Source organism: Ambystoma mexicanum, chromosome 12, assembly GCF_040938575.1.
Source record: "Ambystoma mexicanum isolate Mex_15411 chromosome 12, UKY_AmexF1_1, whole genome shotgun sequence".
Lineage (NCBI taxonomy): Eukaryota > Metazoa > Chordata > Amphibia > Caudata > Ambystomatidae > Ambystoma > Ambystoma mexicanum.
This window is the reverse complement of record NC_090936.1, coordinates 362979711-362995392: the sequence shown is the minus strand read 5'-3', so window position 1 is coordinate 362995392 and position 15682 is coordinate 362979711. Positions and strand designations below refer to the sequence as shown.

At 45.1% G+C, this 15682-nt stretch overlaps 1 protein-coding gene across 2 annotated transcripts in view; it reads left to right on the top strand.

The window, feature by feature from the left end:
- The window catches only part of ETFRF1 (electron transfer flavoprotein regulatory factor 1), a 121352-nt gene that overhangs the window by 78106 nt on the left and 27564 nt on the right, over positions 1 to 15682 (top strand). The window contains exon 2 of one of the 2 annotated variants that reach the window (XM_069628483.1): positions 9555 to 9685. The exons of the other annotated variant lie outside the window; for it this stretch is intronic. The gene's annotated coding sequence lies outside the window, so the exon portion shown is untranslated. The remainder of the gene's footprint in view (positions 1 to 9554; positions 9686 to 15682) is intronic. 2 annotated transcript variants of the gene reach the window in all.

Here is a 15682-nt window from a genome sequence, read left to right as displayed (position 1 = left end):
CCTGGCCACCTGGGAGGAGACTTTAGGCAGGGGTTTAGTGAGGGACCCGTAGGATTCATCACAGTTGGGAATTAAATGGGAATTTAACAGATTTCTTGTGCGGCATTTAGATATTAAGCCATAATCAAGGTTTATACCAATGACAGGGTCTGTAGTTATGGTTACGTTGCAATTCCCATAGGAAGATCAGTGTTTGAGCGGTTTATTACTTTGGTGCCATTCAACGAATTTGCACAAAACTTTGTAAAACATTTATTAATAGACGTGATACAGATTTTGTGTGTGCAGATTTTGGTGCAGTTTTGTCAAAAGGGGTTGGGGGTGGGGGGAGTTACACAGGGGTCCCAAAACTTTTGAAATCCGGATAGTCCGGAATGGATTTCTTTTTCCTTGTGGCTAAAGCTCAAACCGCTGGACAAATTTGCACCAAACTTGCGTGAGGAGCGGCGGCCTGGTCCTGGAAGCATGCTTTTGAAAATGTGGTATTAATCTATCCACTAGACTTTTAAAAATGCCCAAAAAGTAGGTAAAAATGTTGTGCTATCTCCGTCCTTCCTGCTGACTCACTTCCTGGATCCGTCCTTCCTGCTGACTCACTTCCTGGATCGGTGTCTGCGGATGGCACTCAGACAATCAGGGAGCCACGTAACATTCACGGACATCATACCCGGCCGCAGATTGGTCGATTGAGATGTGAGGTGCGTCAAAACCTTGGAAACGGATGCCATGTTGGATTCCTGAACTGCGCCCGTAGTTCTTAAATGTCACGCTAAAAGCATATTCAAAAATACAACATTACACTTGTCAAACCATTGAACCATCTCTGAGCCGGTACTTCCAATAAATAAAAACAGGGAGTAAAAATAGTCACAACAAAAAATAGGAAAAAGACATGTAGAAGCTTTCACATTCACAACTCCATGGATATGTTTGGACCAGTAGTGCATGTAGTACCACAGGAAGAAACTACTTTTGTAATGGCCTGATTGCAAGAAGTACACATCTATCTTTTAATGTGCATCAATAACTAGCTGCAAAGAAATAAATATTACAAAAACATTTCCGTTTTCAGTTCAAACATATATATTTTTATTCGCTTATAAAATACTCTCATTGGGAATTGGACTTAAATTTTACTCCCAACTTTCAAAAATAGGCAGTAAAATACTCCTACTTCCAAATATTATCTGGAGCACTGGATGTGCATGAACATTCCAGTGATGTTCGCGATGTATATGTGTGCATTACAGGGTCGGTGAAGAGCAGTTATTAGATAGCTGTTAGGTTTAGATCTGCTCCCTGTCCATGGTGTGTATGCTTGGGTCATGTTCAGAGTGTTGGTGTGGAATGTTTGGACTGGAGTGTGCATGAGTGTTCCAAGAAAAGCAGTTGGGACCTGGAACCGAATGGACGAGGGGGCCGGTGGATGTCTCTCCCTGCCTATGTATTTTACTTAACTGCCCTCATGTACTTAACTGAAGTATAAATCCAGTAAATACTTGTCAAACCCACGTACGGCTCCACTCGCATATTTTACCCTAAAGTCAAGATGTAACATTGGCGACGAGGATTTGGCTTTGACTTTGAGAAGGTCTGCTGAAGAAAGTGAGCAGGTGAAGGAAGAAACGCTGAACGACAGCAAAGGAGATCTGGAGACAGACGAAATATGCAGCATGGAGAAGGAGGCAGAGCACCAGAGGGGACATCCACCGGCCACCCCATACTGTCCCTTGGCCAGAAGGTGAGCTTGCCCCTTTCGCTAGAGCCGGCAAAAGACTGCACCTTATGATAGTTTGGGGGGCTGGCTTGCACCTTAATGGGGCAGTGAACATTAAGGGACCAATAAGGCCAGGGAAGTAGCTCTCCGGACACCTTTCTGCGCGTGTCTTACCCACTGAGAAAGCGCTGCGCAGTGCGTTTAGCCAGCTGGATGAAAGAGCCATTCCTATAGTGAAACTACGGGCTGCTTAGGAGCATACAGGAGCTCCAACGGCCATCCATACATGGCTGGTGGCGGTTCCAACGGCCAGCAGAAGAAGGGATGTGGCGCTTCCTTTGTAAACACAGAGTAGTGTGTTTCCAGGAACGTACCTGCTCTCTCATGGCTGCGTTGATTGTGGGCCGTGGAGTGTCCGGTCCGGGCAGCCGCGTTGTCTGGATGGCCTGCGCAGCGCTGAGTTAGTCCTGGCGAACATGCGGGCAGCCTGTGGACTACGGTGGGAGCTGGAGCTCTTTCCCCTTCGTGGATTTTCTTCATTGTGGTGACGTCACGGGACACCGTGGGGATTTGGTGATTGTTCATTCTAATGGAACACTGCCACCTACGTTCTTGGTTGGTGCTTTGGCCACATCACATCACAGCAAAGCGACGTGAATGTGAACAAAGGACCTTGGTGCGTGCGCGGCGTGCACTGGGCTGGATTAAAGATTCATCAATGTACTGCATTCAGGAGGAACTTTGTCTAACAGAGTTTCCAGGCCGTGCAATTTGCGGCGCAGGATGTTGTATTGAATGTTTTTTTTTTTGTGGAATTCGCCAACTAGTGGAACGCGATCTCAAATAGTCATATCTGTGCTGAAACAAATACAAAGACACGTTGCTGAGTCATGGGGAACTTCGGTGATGACAACGTTTGTTGGGAAGTAAAGCGGCGAACCTGAACATGAAGTAACGTGCCACGACCTACTGGAATAACTGGATTGTGATCACAAGTACTGGGAAGTTATTTTTGGGTGTTGCTGTTCTTATGGCGACTATTTTGATCAAACTATGGGTGAATTGAGAAATTTGGCATTGTTGATTGGCGATTCGAGTTTTTGGCAATTTTGTTGAAATGATGCCATACATTCCAGACTAAAATGCTGTGGGTGATTATAACCTTACATTTTTCCTAGGAACATTACCAAGAGGACTCTGAGGACTTGAATGCTTGGGTTGGGGAGGTGTTTATTTATACATTGCATTTTTTTCCACTTTTAAGGCCGATTCATTCTATTGGTATGTTAGGGGAAGGGCAGAGTCTTTCACCAATTCACGGGTAGCATGATGGTATTGAGAGGCAGTGTCTGGTTTGTGGAGTTGTCGTGTCATGGCCTTGGCATATGAGGTGCCATTAGTCTGGCACATGAGATGCCATAGGAAGTGCCAGAGGTGCAAATGAGATGCCATTGGTTCGGCATAGGAGGTGCACACGAAGTGTACGTGAGTCGCCACTGGTCCGGCGTATGAGGTGCACATGAGACGCTTTTGTTCCGGCATAGGAAGTGCACATGAGAGGCCACTGGTCTGGTGTATGAGGTGCAAATAGACGCCACTGGTACGGCGTGTGAGGTGCATTTGTGGTGCACATGAGATGTCTTTGGTCCGGCATATGAGGTGCATTTCAGGTGCATGTGTGATGCCACAGGTCTGGCATAGGAGGTGTCACTGTTGGGCACGTTGGTTGCTACTTTGGCATATTGGATGCCATTATTGATATGTGCTAAGGGGGGGGTGCCATTGTTGCACATGTCTGTAAGCATGTGCTGTGTGTTGAGCAGGCCAACTGCTGTTTTACTTAAAGGGAAACTAATGCACTAAAGAAAAGAACATGTAAATGGAAATACTTGTGATGTATTGTATGTTTACCCAATAATTTATTTCTACAGGTACACACAGAATTTCTCTGCAGGCTTAAACTATGGTCCTATTTCGCGCGTTTCTTTTCTTGTAAACGTTTACACCATGTGTAATGCTGAATTCGAGGCTGTGTTGCATGTCTGTAAGTGTGGTCGGTTATGTGCTGGTTGTCATGGACAGTGGTCAACTATTGGATTAGTGGGTGCAAAATGTTGGTGGGCATTGTCCCATCAGTTGTATTTATCTTAGGTTCCATTTTAGTCCTAGCATTAGTGCTAGGTTTGGTAGGTGTTGGTGTACACCTTGTAGTTGGAGGTTTGATGATAAGGGTGTTGTGTGTGTGTGTGTAACTTTGTGTAGCGAATGAGGGTTGGTTCCCTGTGCCTGACGTCTGTGGTGGGCCCGCCGCAGAGTTGATGCATGTTTATGATTGGAGATTAGCTGTTCTTAAGCTAGTTTAGGGAATGGTGAGGTCAGAAATTGTTTGCTCTGAGCAGTAGCTTGGTTTGTAAGAGTTTGGATGGTGTGGCCTGGGGGGTCATTCTCGTGTATTAGTTTTCGTTCAGATCAATTGTGTATCCTCTCCTTTGGTCTTTTCCTGCTGTTGTCTGGTTATGTATAGGGGGAAGATGTGTTAGGTTTAGATCTGCTCCCTGTCCATGGTGTGTATGCTTAGGGCATGTTCAGAGGGTTGGTGTGGAATGTTTGGACTGGAGTGTGCATGAGTATTCCAAGAAAAGCAGTTGGGACCTGGAACCGAATGGACGAGGGGGCCTGTGGATGTCTCTCCCTGCCTATGTATTTTACTTAACTGCCCTCATGTACTTACCTGAAGTATAAATCCAGTAAATACTTGTCAAACCCACGTACGGCTGCACTCGTATATTTTACCCTAAAGTCAAGACGTAACAATAGCTTTTAACTTCAACAAAACTGCACAGGATTTTGCAACGAATAAATAGACCCAACTTTGAATGTTGTTGCAAAGTTTGGTGCCATTTCATCAAGAGGGGGCAAAATTAGAGGGCGGGCCCAAAAATGTTTGGATGGCTTGTACATTTGGTGCCATTTGACGAATCTTTGTAAAAATATTATAGACCCAACTTTGAATGCTTGTACGAAGTTTGAAGGAATATTATCAAGAGGGCGCAAAATTGCAGGGAGATCCCAACATTTTAGAAATCAGGATAGGCTTCAATGAGAACAAAATTCTTCTTGGGGTTACAGCCCGAAGTGCTGGTCGGATTTGCAGCAAACCTGTGCGAGGAACATTGCCAAGGACCCGAAAGCATGCTTTTGCAAATCTGCTCTGTTATATTGCTTGAAAAGTACCAAAATGCAGGTTTAAAAAACTGTGATATAACTTTGGTGCCTGGGCACCGGGCCTGGTCCCCAGCAAGGGCAAATGTTTACTCTGATTTGCTAATTTGGGTCAGTGGCATGGCTGAAGCCCATGCCCTATGCATTGTGGACACTGGCTATGGCTGCAAGCCATGAACACTGGTCATTGGTCACATTATGGGGGTATATGTTCATATATGTTAAGAGGAATTAATAACTTCTATACAGTGCTAAGCATCATGAAACATTTTCCATAATAGAAACCATTGAAATTCAGTAAAAACCATAACGTCTCGTTAACAATGCTTTAAGTTGCACTAATAGAAACCTATTACATTCACTGAACAAACTTTAATAAAATGAAGTTATGCTTGTAAGGTAAAATTGCAAAACCAAAGAAATTTGCCAATTATGGGAAGCTATGCAACCATAACTCATGCCACCGCCATGCACTTCTAAGACTAACTCCCAGAACATCAGAGATGACATCACAAATGGCATCATCAATGACCTCACAAATGGCAACACACATGACACTACTGTAACCATCCTGATGGAACGTCCCTACAAGGGGTTCTGTTTAGAGTGTTGCTAGTGTGAGAAACCTGAGAGTATTGGCACTTCTTTTTCCCTGGATCCTCTGCTCAGGTACCCAGGGTCCAGCCATTGCCTTTGGATCCAGCCCCTGAGGGTGGTCCAGTTCGGGAGGATCACCTCGGTTGAGGGACCTTGAGAATTGGGAGTCGGTGCCTACAGGTGAGACGAGGTATTCCCCCTTTCCCTAATTACCAAACATTCTATTTTTTCCCAACCGTAACGGGATATTGTGAATCTTACCCTGTCTTTCCCCCTTCCCAATTTTGAAAACCACCGGGACGAAGAACAACAGAGCCATGAAGATTGCCCATAGGAACCAATCTATCATGGATCCTTATGGGCAGTCTCCATCTTGTTCCATGAACGCGGACAGTCAGTCATGCATCCCCTTTCAACCACCTACACCTGAAATTGGTTAAACCTCCATACAAGTATAAAAAGCAGAGCACAGGAACACACTCTGAGCTAGCTCGGGATGCAGTGTGGACTAGAGGAGCTGAAGAGCAGAGGAGAGTGCTTAAAGTACCCTGGAGAGTCTGAAAAGGAGCTAAGGGCCAAGATGCTGATCATGTGTTATTGAAGGGCTGCAGCAGGGCTGAGGAGCTGTGGCTTCCAAGAGCCAGAGAGGGCAGATCATATCCTTATGACTCTGTCCACTCGGGATGTAACAGTATAACGGTATACCGTTAAAGATACCGTAGACAACTTAATTGAACAATAATAACCGCCACGTTTTTTATATGGTATACCGTTCATACCGTTAAGTGTGCTTTTCAATCTGATTTGGAAAGGCTGCAGTATGCAAGTGCTGCACAGTCTTGGTCTTGCACTGTTGGATGTGCTGTTTGCAGAGGGGGCCTTGTTTGGCAGACAAGAGCATAGGGAAAGTGAGGCCACATTAGTAAATGCAGCTTTGCTGCTGTGACCGCTCTTTCTCTGTGATCCGTAGAGTCGGGTCAAAGATCAGCCGACTTTGTGCAAATTGTGTTGAAAGCTGCCCAGTGTCTGAACCTTTGTGTTCTCCATGCAAAGCTGATAACGATGAGCTGACCGACTGGCTCTAAATGCATACCAGAGACTCCTGGTCATAGACTCGCTAGACCTGGATTTAATGGGCAAACTAGAACAAAGTTATTTTGTTTCAGGCATTATTTATTTGAAAGGCAGCATACAGATTTTAAAAGTGTTCACATAGTCATGCTGCTCCGCGCTACAGGTCAGATCTTTTATGGTGATTGTTCCGATTTTCAATTAGCAAGACCACAGGGACATCACGAGGGTGAGCTGAGGGCCTGAACTGAAAGTGAGCATTTTATTTTTTCCTTTTGTTTGTATGTAAACAAATGTAATAAAATGTTCAGTCACTTACAAAACAGTGAAGCCGGGAGCACTTTGCTTAGCAACCACTCAGCCAGCAGGAGCAGAAATGTATCCATTCAGCCTGGCCCGGCATCATGTGCCATTAGTTCAGTAAGTTAAGGTCCTACTGCATTGAGCAAACACACATTGGAACAGCTCTTACTCTGGCTGTGCAAATTGTTAGAAAATAAAAGGACAGCCAGTGAAGTCATGCATTTTGAATTACTCTCCCCAAGGTTTACATTCAAGGAGCTGAAGTTTGTCATGGTCCTGGATCGGATAGCCATCCAGTTCTGTTTTAGCTTAGAATTCTGGGATTTGTAGGTTTCCCACCAATTTGAAAGATGGGGAACAACAGAATTCAAAGGGTGGAATGAACTGGATGCCCTTCTGATGCAAGTCCACAAACAACTTCAGCTCTGTAGACCAGGCATGGACTGGCCTTTAGGGCAATAGTCCCATGGCTGAACCAAAAACGCAAAATGCTTGTGTGGGCCAGTTTATTTGGTCAAAGTGGGGCACTTTTTTGGGCCAAAGTGAGCCAGTTTGATGAGTGACTTCACTATGCGGCTAATAGTTCTGATCACTGTTGCTGAATAAATATTCTTTCTAATGTACAATTTGCATCACATTCTATCAAAAAACTCCCCCTGTGTACTATTCAAATAGTGTTCCAAAAGGAATTAATTCCCATTTGCAACTGTGGGCCACTTTTATGTTGGTGTCCGAGAAAATGTTATGCCCCAGTCCAACCCTGCCATAGACTGTGTGAACACTGGGCCTATCAGTGCTTTCTGCTAGTAAATATACTGCCTCCCCCCCACTGTCCTCTGTGTAGATTTGCACATTGGCGCTAGAGTTGTTGCTTCACTTGATCCTTCACCTACCCGCCTTCTGCATATGGCCCTGGACTCAAGCAGGCAGGACAGATTCTACATTCAATTTGAAGTATCCAGAGCAATGGGGGTGAAATATTTCTTAGGTCTATTCTCAAATTGTGACACCACCCATGAAAGCATTCATCCCTCTGAACTTGCATCAAAAGAGTCCTAATGCACTCAGACCTGGACCTGGGGAAAATGGTAATGATGGGGCTGTGGTGAGGTGGTGGTCTAGGCCATATATTTGTGCCGATATGTATTTTAACTTTGTCATTTTCAAGGGGATTTTTTTGTCACTATCTTTAAGAAGGTAAATGAACATGTATTGAAAGAAATAAGCAGCGCCCACTGAACGCTGTCCCTTTAGGATTACATGGTCATTGGTGACTCAAACATCAGACCTTCATAATACACCAGGCAGATGGTAAACACGCTATAGTGATTAGAACACTATGCAACCTTTCGGTGTGTCTGTGTTGGCTATGACATTTTGGCAAAAGAAACACAATGACATGGGCTTTCAGACCGCACATGAGTGACTTTTCTCCCTTTAATGGGATAAAGAGTTGTCAAAACAACTTTGTCGCAGCAAGGGGTCATGATGCCCATGCCGTTTGGTTCCAAACAAAATGCAAGTCGAGGCCAATTTTCAAAGCGATGACCTGTGACTGAGCAGCAAGCTCATTGCTCAAAATGTGCATTATAACACTTCCACTAGTCACTTTCATTCAAGGCGATCAACAAGTGAGCGCCATGATAGACCAACTCCAAAGCCGTCTTAGATTCCTGGAGGATCAGCTAAATATGTGCAGAGACACGTTTCAAAATGCTACCTTGCTACAGCTGGAAAATCTTGCCTGCACATTCTTAAGTTAACTAAAAAGCATTGACTTAAAGGTAAGTTAAAGAACTTCAAATGCAAAAAGGCAAGTAAAAAAAAAAGTTTTTTTTTTGGGTACAAGTAGTTTCAGTTGGAGCAGTTTTTAATGCCATTCCTTAAACCACACGTGCCTGACACAAAAATCAATATGTTAGCAATAGGAAGAATAAATACAGTGCCAGGAAGGAAAAGGATTTACTTTGGGTTGGCGGCTTTGGGGTTTATATTTTTATAATGGATAATGTTTTCTAAACATAGGACAATGGGGGATTTCCCTGGTTCTATCATTGAATTGTCCCACCGTGAAATTCACTCATCTCTGCAGGTATTCCCTGCTGCCATACCAAAGGGTAACATGTCCGTGATTACTGAACACCTTTTGGCCCGCAGGTACACTAAAGGCTGTAACGTAAAGAGAGAGAGTGTGCGTGTATTCACACAAGCGCATACTACCATCAGCATCCATTGATCTGTGGCATGCAGATTATCAAGATGGCAACATGTTCATCTCCACCTGTAGCCAGTGGGGGAGCTAAACGCCTAAATGACCACTTAAGAAAAGCTATTAATTTTGCTTTGCCAGTCGCAGCAGGCCGCCCTCCTCCCCCCACCCTCCTCCTCTCCTCATGTGTGCTTGTGTTGTTGGGTGGAAGCAAGGGGTGGCATGTCAGTGGAAAGTATGTTGAAAAGCCCAATTCTGGTCCTGGGTGGCTGGTTTTGTTTGTGATGATAAATCTGACAATTTATGACCTTTTTACGAAAATATTTGTTAATATTAGTTAACTCCACCTGCTATACCGGGATAACCATGATATACCCTCATTTGGCAAGAAGGTTATCGTACCGCCATAAAACTAATACTGTGACACCCCTACAGTGTCCACAGAAGTACTTGTTTTCCCCTGTGCATACGAAGGGAAGCCCAGGTACCTGGGGGGCAGATGGGAAGACCCTGATCTCGACCTAGAGAGCTCCAGAGAAGTTGTTCGCCAGAGCCACGTTAAACAGGTGAGTCTCATGGCAAGAGGAAATTCTGGTGAGCGTGTGTGTGTGGCTGGAGCAGAAAACTGAGCACTGAATTTGAGAAAGAAAGCAGGAAATAAAAAGGGCTGGAAAGGCATTATGGAACTTGACGTTATTTATTTTAATGAAGTGAAATTGCAATCGGCTCCAATCTGAATTAGGGAAGCCGAAAGTAAATCGAGTGCAAGTGGCACAAGAAAAGCAAAGAGAATGAAAGCTGCAGAGGGATGCCTGTGAAGTGAAAGCAACTGTGAAATAAAGTAACAGAGTGGTCGGGAAACGCAAGTACGCCCATTTGAAAGACTCTGTGCACAGTGTTTAGGCGCACAGTGTTTAGGCTTCAGCCCGAATGTAGGAAGCCTAAAGGAATTGAGCTATGATAACCTTTTGGGAACCAAACGGGTCTGAGCCCGAAAAATGGTGTTTGAAAAAAGGCAAAACGTGCGTTTTAAGTGTCAAAGGGATGAATGTGAAATGCATTGAAATGGTCATGCGGAGGTTAAGCAAAGGTCTTGCACAGTCGAAAGTCTTAGATTTTTGATACAAAGAGGAAAGCTTAGCAAGTGAGAGATTATATGGTCCGAGCCCGAACGAAGGAGACCAATTGTGAACATTGTGTTAAAAGGGGTTCTGGGCCTGAAGGAGGGAAACTCATGGTGAACAGTGGACACGAAAACTTGTGAATGTGAAAATCCTGATAAAAAAGGAACTTTGGTGCTTGTTTAGTACGTCAGGCCCTCTGCAATAAGAGACCTTTATTGGGAAAGAGACTTTGTCGCAGAAGGCCCTGATACCTAGGCTTTGATCTACATCTTCAAGCCACAGAAGCCAGAGTGTGTTTGAAGCTCAAGTGTGCCACCTAGTACCGTGCCAAAAACGTGGGGAAAGGAACACATTTACTCAGTCATTCTGACCTATTATTTTCTGAACACTTTCTTTTGCATACATTGTTGTCCCACACAACTGCGTACCACTTGTCTGTCTTCCTTCATGATACCATGCCTTCCTTACACTAGCAACATATGAAGGGTGCTCGAGAGACCTCTCATGAACTACTCCATGCATCACAAAATGTACTTAATGAAACAGTAACGTTCTACTGAAGTTTTGTTATTAATTGTGAGGGGTTAGAAATGTAAGACAGAAGTTCGCCATTTATTAATATAAAAAGTGGTGTGACAAACGCCTATCTTTCCCTATCCTATCAAGGATGTCCCAACCTAGCAAACTAAACTAAAGAAAGATGACCTATTGTCCAAAAAGTCTCTGACCCTCACACTAATACATACAACCAAAACAAACAAGGAAGGTTTGCCCATCTTTAGTTTCACAAAACAGAATGAAAGTTCAAACTTATACATTTGAGCAAGTACTCCTCGTGGCCAGGGTTGAACTCCCTTCTCCAGCATTGATCTTTAATAGATTGAGATGCTGTGAAAATTCCCCTTCATCAGGCTGGGAATCCTTGGTTACCTTTTTGATTCCCCTTGCCCAAGGCAAGAAGATTCTACATTTTGAAGCCTAACTCCCTTGTTATGGGTGTTATTGGTCCCCACTAATAGGACCTTGAGTAGCCCTAGACTAGACCCTCCTCTTCCTTTTCCCCTCAGATTCTAACTACTTGTTCAGCTGAGGGAGTCCTCTGGTTTTCTTAGGGTAAGATCTTCAAATAGAACCTGTTTAAAAGAAGCATTTTTTCTCTACCACAACATCAGTTCGACTACTTCAAGTCCCCTTTTTAAACCCTGTGCCTCAAAAACCTATATGAGGGAGATAAGCACTCTGACTGCATACACTGCCTTTACCCCCACCACACAGTTGAAACCGGCACTATCTGTCGATGTCTTAGCTCCAAGACTCTCAAAGATAGAAATAGAAGGCAGTATAGAGGAATAGAGGTCTGCTGGCTCAACAAGGGGAACTATCCCGAATACCCCTCGACGTCGAATTGACCAAAAGCATGGCTGCCACCACGGGGAAGCGACTGTGATCAAGGGAAAGAGCCAGGTCAGAAGAGTGGCCAGTGAAGAAGACGAAGCACAAGAACGCCCATGGCTATGAGTTGTCGTTGACGGCTTCATAACCCGGAGAATGATGTGATGCGTCATTTATAATGCGCCTGTACACAAATGTTTCTAGGCACGACAAGACAAAGAAGGGAGACCTAGGGAGGATGAACAAATGATCTTACTAGGCCTTGTTTCATTCAAATCGTGCAGGTGGAGGGAGAGAGAAGTGCCAGGGGGAGGGAAATGGGGAAGTGCGATCAGAACAACATTGCTCTAAGTGTAGCAGGGACGCCGACTCTGGGTAGTGCAAGGAGGCAGGGGACTGTAGGGTTTCAGGTACAACCTTTAAGTGCACAGAGGACCGGAGGTAGTGCAGGTGCTTACAGGTCGTGGAGGTGATGGTGATGATTACAGCTTTGCCTTTGACAAGTCTTGCAAGTGTGAATGTTTGAGTGATTCACTCTTAAATGGGTGTATGTGACCTTAAAGTCCAAACACAAGATGGCTAGTAATCCAAGTATAGTACTAAAACTTAAAGTAGATTGTAAGGTTTTGTCTGAGTGGTATCTCTCAACAACTGAACTGTTAGGCACTTATAACATCATGGTTGAGGACCTTCTTGCCGTTCCAAAAAGAGTAAAAAAATAATGAACATGGCTGGATAAAAAAAGGAGGCTTTAGCTGTGGACTACCATCTTTTTTTTACCATCTTAAATATGAAATTAAAGCTTATGATGCCCCACCTTTTTTTTTTTTTTCCTACAAAAGCATCCATCTAGAAAATATAGACAATATATGTTGTGTTTTAAATTAAATTTGTTTTCTACTAGAGAGATAATGGGTGCTATGGAAACATTTTGGAGGAATGAGCGTACCTGTAGGTTTTGTTCTAATGATGTAGAGACCCTTTCATCTTGTGGTTGTCTGCGACACCCTGTCTGAATTACGCTATTAATACTTTGGTAGGTTTGTTTATGATGAACATTTTTTAAAGACCAAAGGTTTGGATGAGAATTTTAAATAGCAATGCCATTTCGCTGAATATTGCAATTTAAAATTTTTGGGAAGCACGAAAGTACAAGCATAAATAAGGTCAGTGAGAGAGGGCGAGGCCTTGTCAAAGTCAATGATCCTGGACACAGAGGGTGGGGGGGAGGGGCACAAGGGTCACACAAAATATCTGGGGCACTCAACTGCCATGGCCATAGGCATAAGTACTGTGTTGTCAGCCACTCCGAAAACGCTTAAACACATGTCGACTAAAGCCGTCGAGGCACGGAAGGCGAATAAGCACCCCACGACCACGGTGAAGGAGCGGCAAAAGTCATATAAGGCCAGCCTTTGGATGGCGACAAAGCACCAGGCGTCTAGCCCTTCAATGCTGCATAAGGCTACCTCGTCGACAACACTTAACAAGTCCAGCTCGTCGACGACGCTCCACAAATCGGCCTTGTCAACTCCGCTCCAAAAGTCCAGCTCGTTGACCGCACTCCACAAAACTAGCTTGTCCACGACACACTATAAATCGGACTTGTTGACAAAGAAAGCCAGGGACAAAGACTGCACAAACACGGTACCGTTACCCCGGCCTACACCATCGACGGCAACCCCCTCAATGACATCCCCGTTCGATGGAGGGACAAGAACATTTTCAAGAGGTTCAAGTTTCACCAGCCAGAAGGTGCCAACACAACCACAACACATCATCCCGGTCTCTCCTATCCAGTATTCCGATGTAATACACTGACTTACTTCAAAGCTCAGCATCAGCAATCGGACTCGGAACAGTCAGTAATAATAGAGAAGGAGACTCCAGCTAGGCTGCCAGTGAGTCATATTCAGAAAGGAGACCTACCAGTCAGACAGCCACAGGAAGAGGCAGGTCCAGCACCGCCTCAAGATCCACCCAACTACACATCTAACAAAGGGAAGTGAGTGTACTGTTAACCAACCCACAGGTCCTACTATCGATACACAAGCTCTCATCCATGCAAAGGGTCATCACTCAGCTCGATGCAGTACTGACGAGGCCAGTGATGCCGGCCTTGCCACCGCTTCATCCAGCGGTACCACAGCAATTTCTGCCCAGACCCAGGTCCACATCACAAGGAAGATCAACAAGGTCCTCTCCTTCCAGACCCAGGTCCACATCACAAGGAAGATCAACAAGGTCCTCTCCTTCAAGACCCAGGTCCACATTGCGGGGAAGATCAGCAATGTCCTCCAGAGGACACTCGCAATTCAGGTTGTTGTCTTTCCCTTCCAGCATCCCCCACTCTTCACGCAATACACAGGGGCAGGAATACATCACCAGCACTAACCTCCCACCCCCTCCGCTCACGTAAAAGGAGCCATACTTTTTCACCACCTGCGCGTTTGGTACCCGAGGAAGGGGAACTAACGGATGCGCATGAACCCAGAGATACTGCATCTACCTCAACAGACTCTCTGATGAGGGACAATATTGGGACACAGATTCCCCCCAAGAGTTTCCTCAGGACGAGAAATCGGCAAAGCCATCTCCCCCTGACGACATCACAGGGTTCCATTTAATGGTCATGAGGGCGTGCAAAAAAGTTGTGCCTTCTCACTTCAGAGGATGAGAAGGAAGGCTTTTATTGGACCATATGGCTAAGAGGATAAATGCAATGGTCTCAATTCCCATCCTAGACAATGTCTGGCAAGAGGCGCTTAAATTAATGAGGTGACCATTCACAATCCCAGTGGTGAAAGGCTGTCTTGATAAGAAGTACATCCCACCATAAAATGTGCAAAAATGTCTGGCTCCCCAACCCTCTCCTGAGTCAGTGGTCTCGGTGGCGGCAAGCCGGAAAGCTAAATCCGACAAACAAAAATGCGCAATACCACCGGACAATGAAGCGCAAAAACTGGACTCTTTTGGTAAAAAGGTCTTGGCGATTGGAGCCACAGCAGTAAAAGTAGCCAACTCCCTAGGCATCATAGCCAGATATGATAGGGAGATGTGGCATAAATTCAATACAATCTTGAAGCATCTCCCAGAGGAGAAGCGTAAGGAGGCAAAGGCAATCCTGAAGGAAGAGTCCTCCAGCATGGGGATCAACATGGCAGTGGACCTTGTAGAAACAGGTTTTAAATAGATTACCAACAGAGTGGTCCTGTGAAGACGAGCGTGGCTCCGATGCACGGATTTCCGGCCAGATGTCCACCATAAAGTAGTGGACATGCCCTTTGAGGGAGGCAAGCTGTTCGGACCCAAGATCGACGAAGCTCTAAAAACAAAATGGACACTGACACAGTCCAGTTGTTAACATCTACGTCTTCATCCAAGAAGGGACATCAGTACTCTAGGGGCTCGAAATATTACCCTGTTGAACAAAAGAGCTTACCAGGGATACCAAAAATCAAGACTTCAGACAAAATCTGCACTGCAATCAGCCCACCGGATCCTAGAGGGAACGGCAGGGTAAGACCCAACAGTGCAATCCACCCCAGAGTGCCCTGGGATGGAGGACCTCCAGGTTTGCCTGCAACTGGAAAAATAAGTGAATAACAAAAGACAAATGGGTGCTGGATTTGGTATTATAAGGGCACCTACTAGAGTTCAAACAAACACCCCCTCCCATACCTCCAAACCACCAGCTGCAGACACACGAGACCCTCCTGCGAGAAGTGCAGCTCATGCTGCAAAAAAAGGCCAGAGAAAAAGTCCCCAGGCTTCAAAGGGGGAAGGGAGTCTACTCCCGGTACTTTTTCTGCACACTGGATGGAAACCGAGGCTCATTCTAGACCTAAGGAGGTTAAAAATATATTTATAAAGTGCCAAAGGTTCCCTATGATCACGTTACAACAGGTCATAGAAGCAATAGAGCACCACGACTTCCTTGCGTTCCTGAATCTCCAGGATGCATATGTTCACGTTCCCATACACCCGGGACATCGGAGATGCCTCTGGTTTGTGGTCGGAAAATCACACTACCAGTTCAAGGTCCTG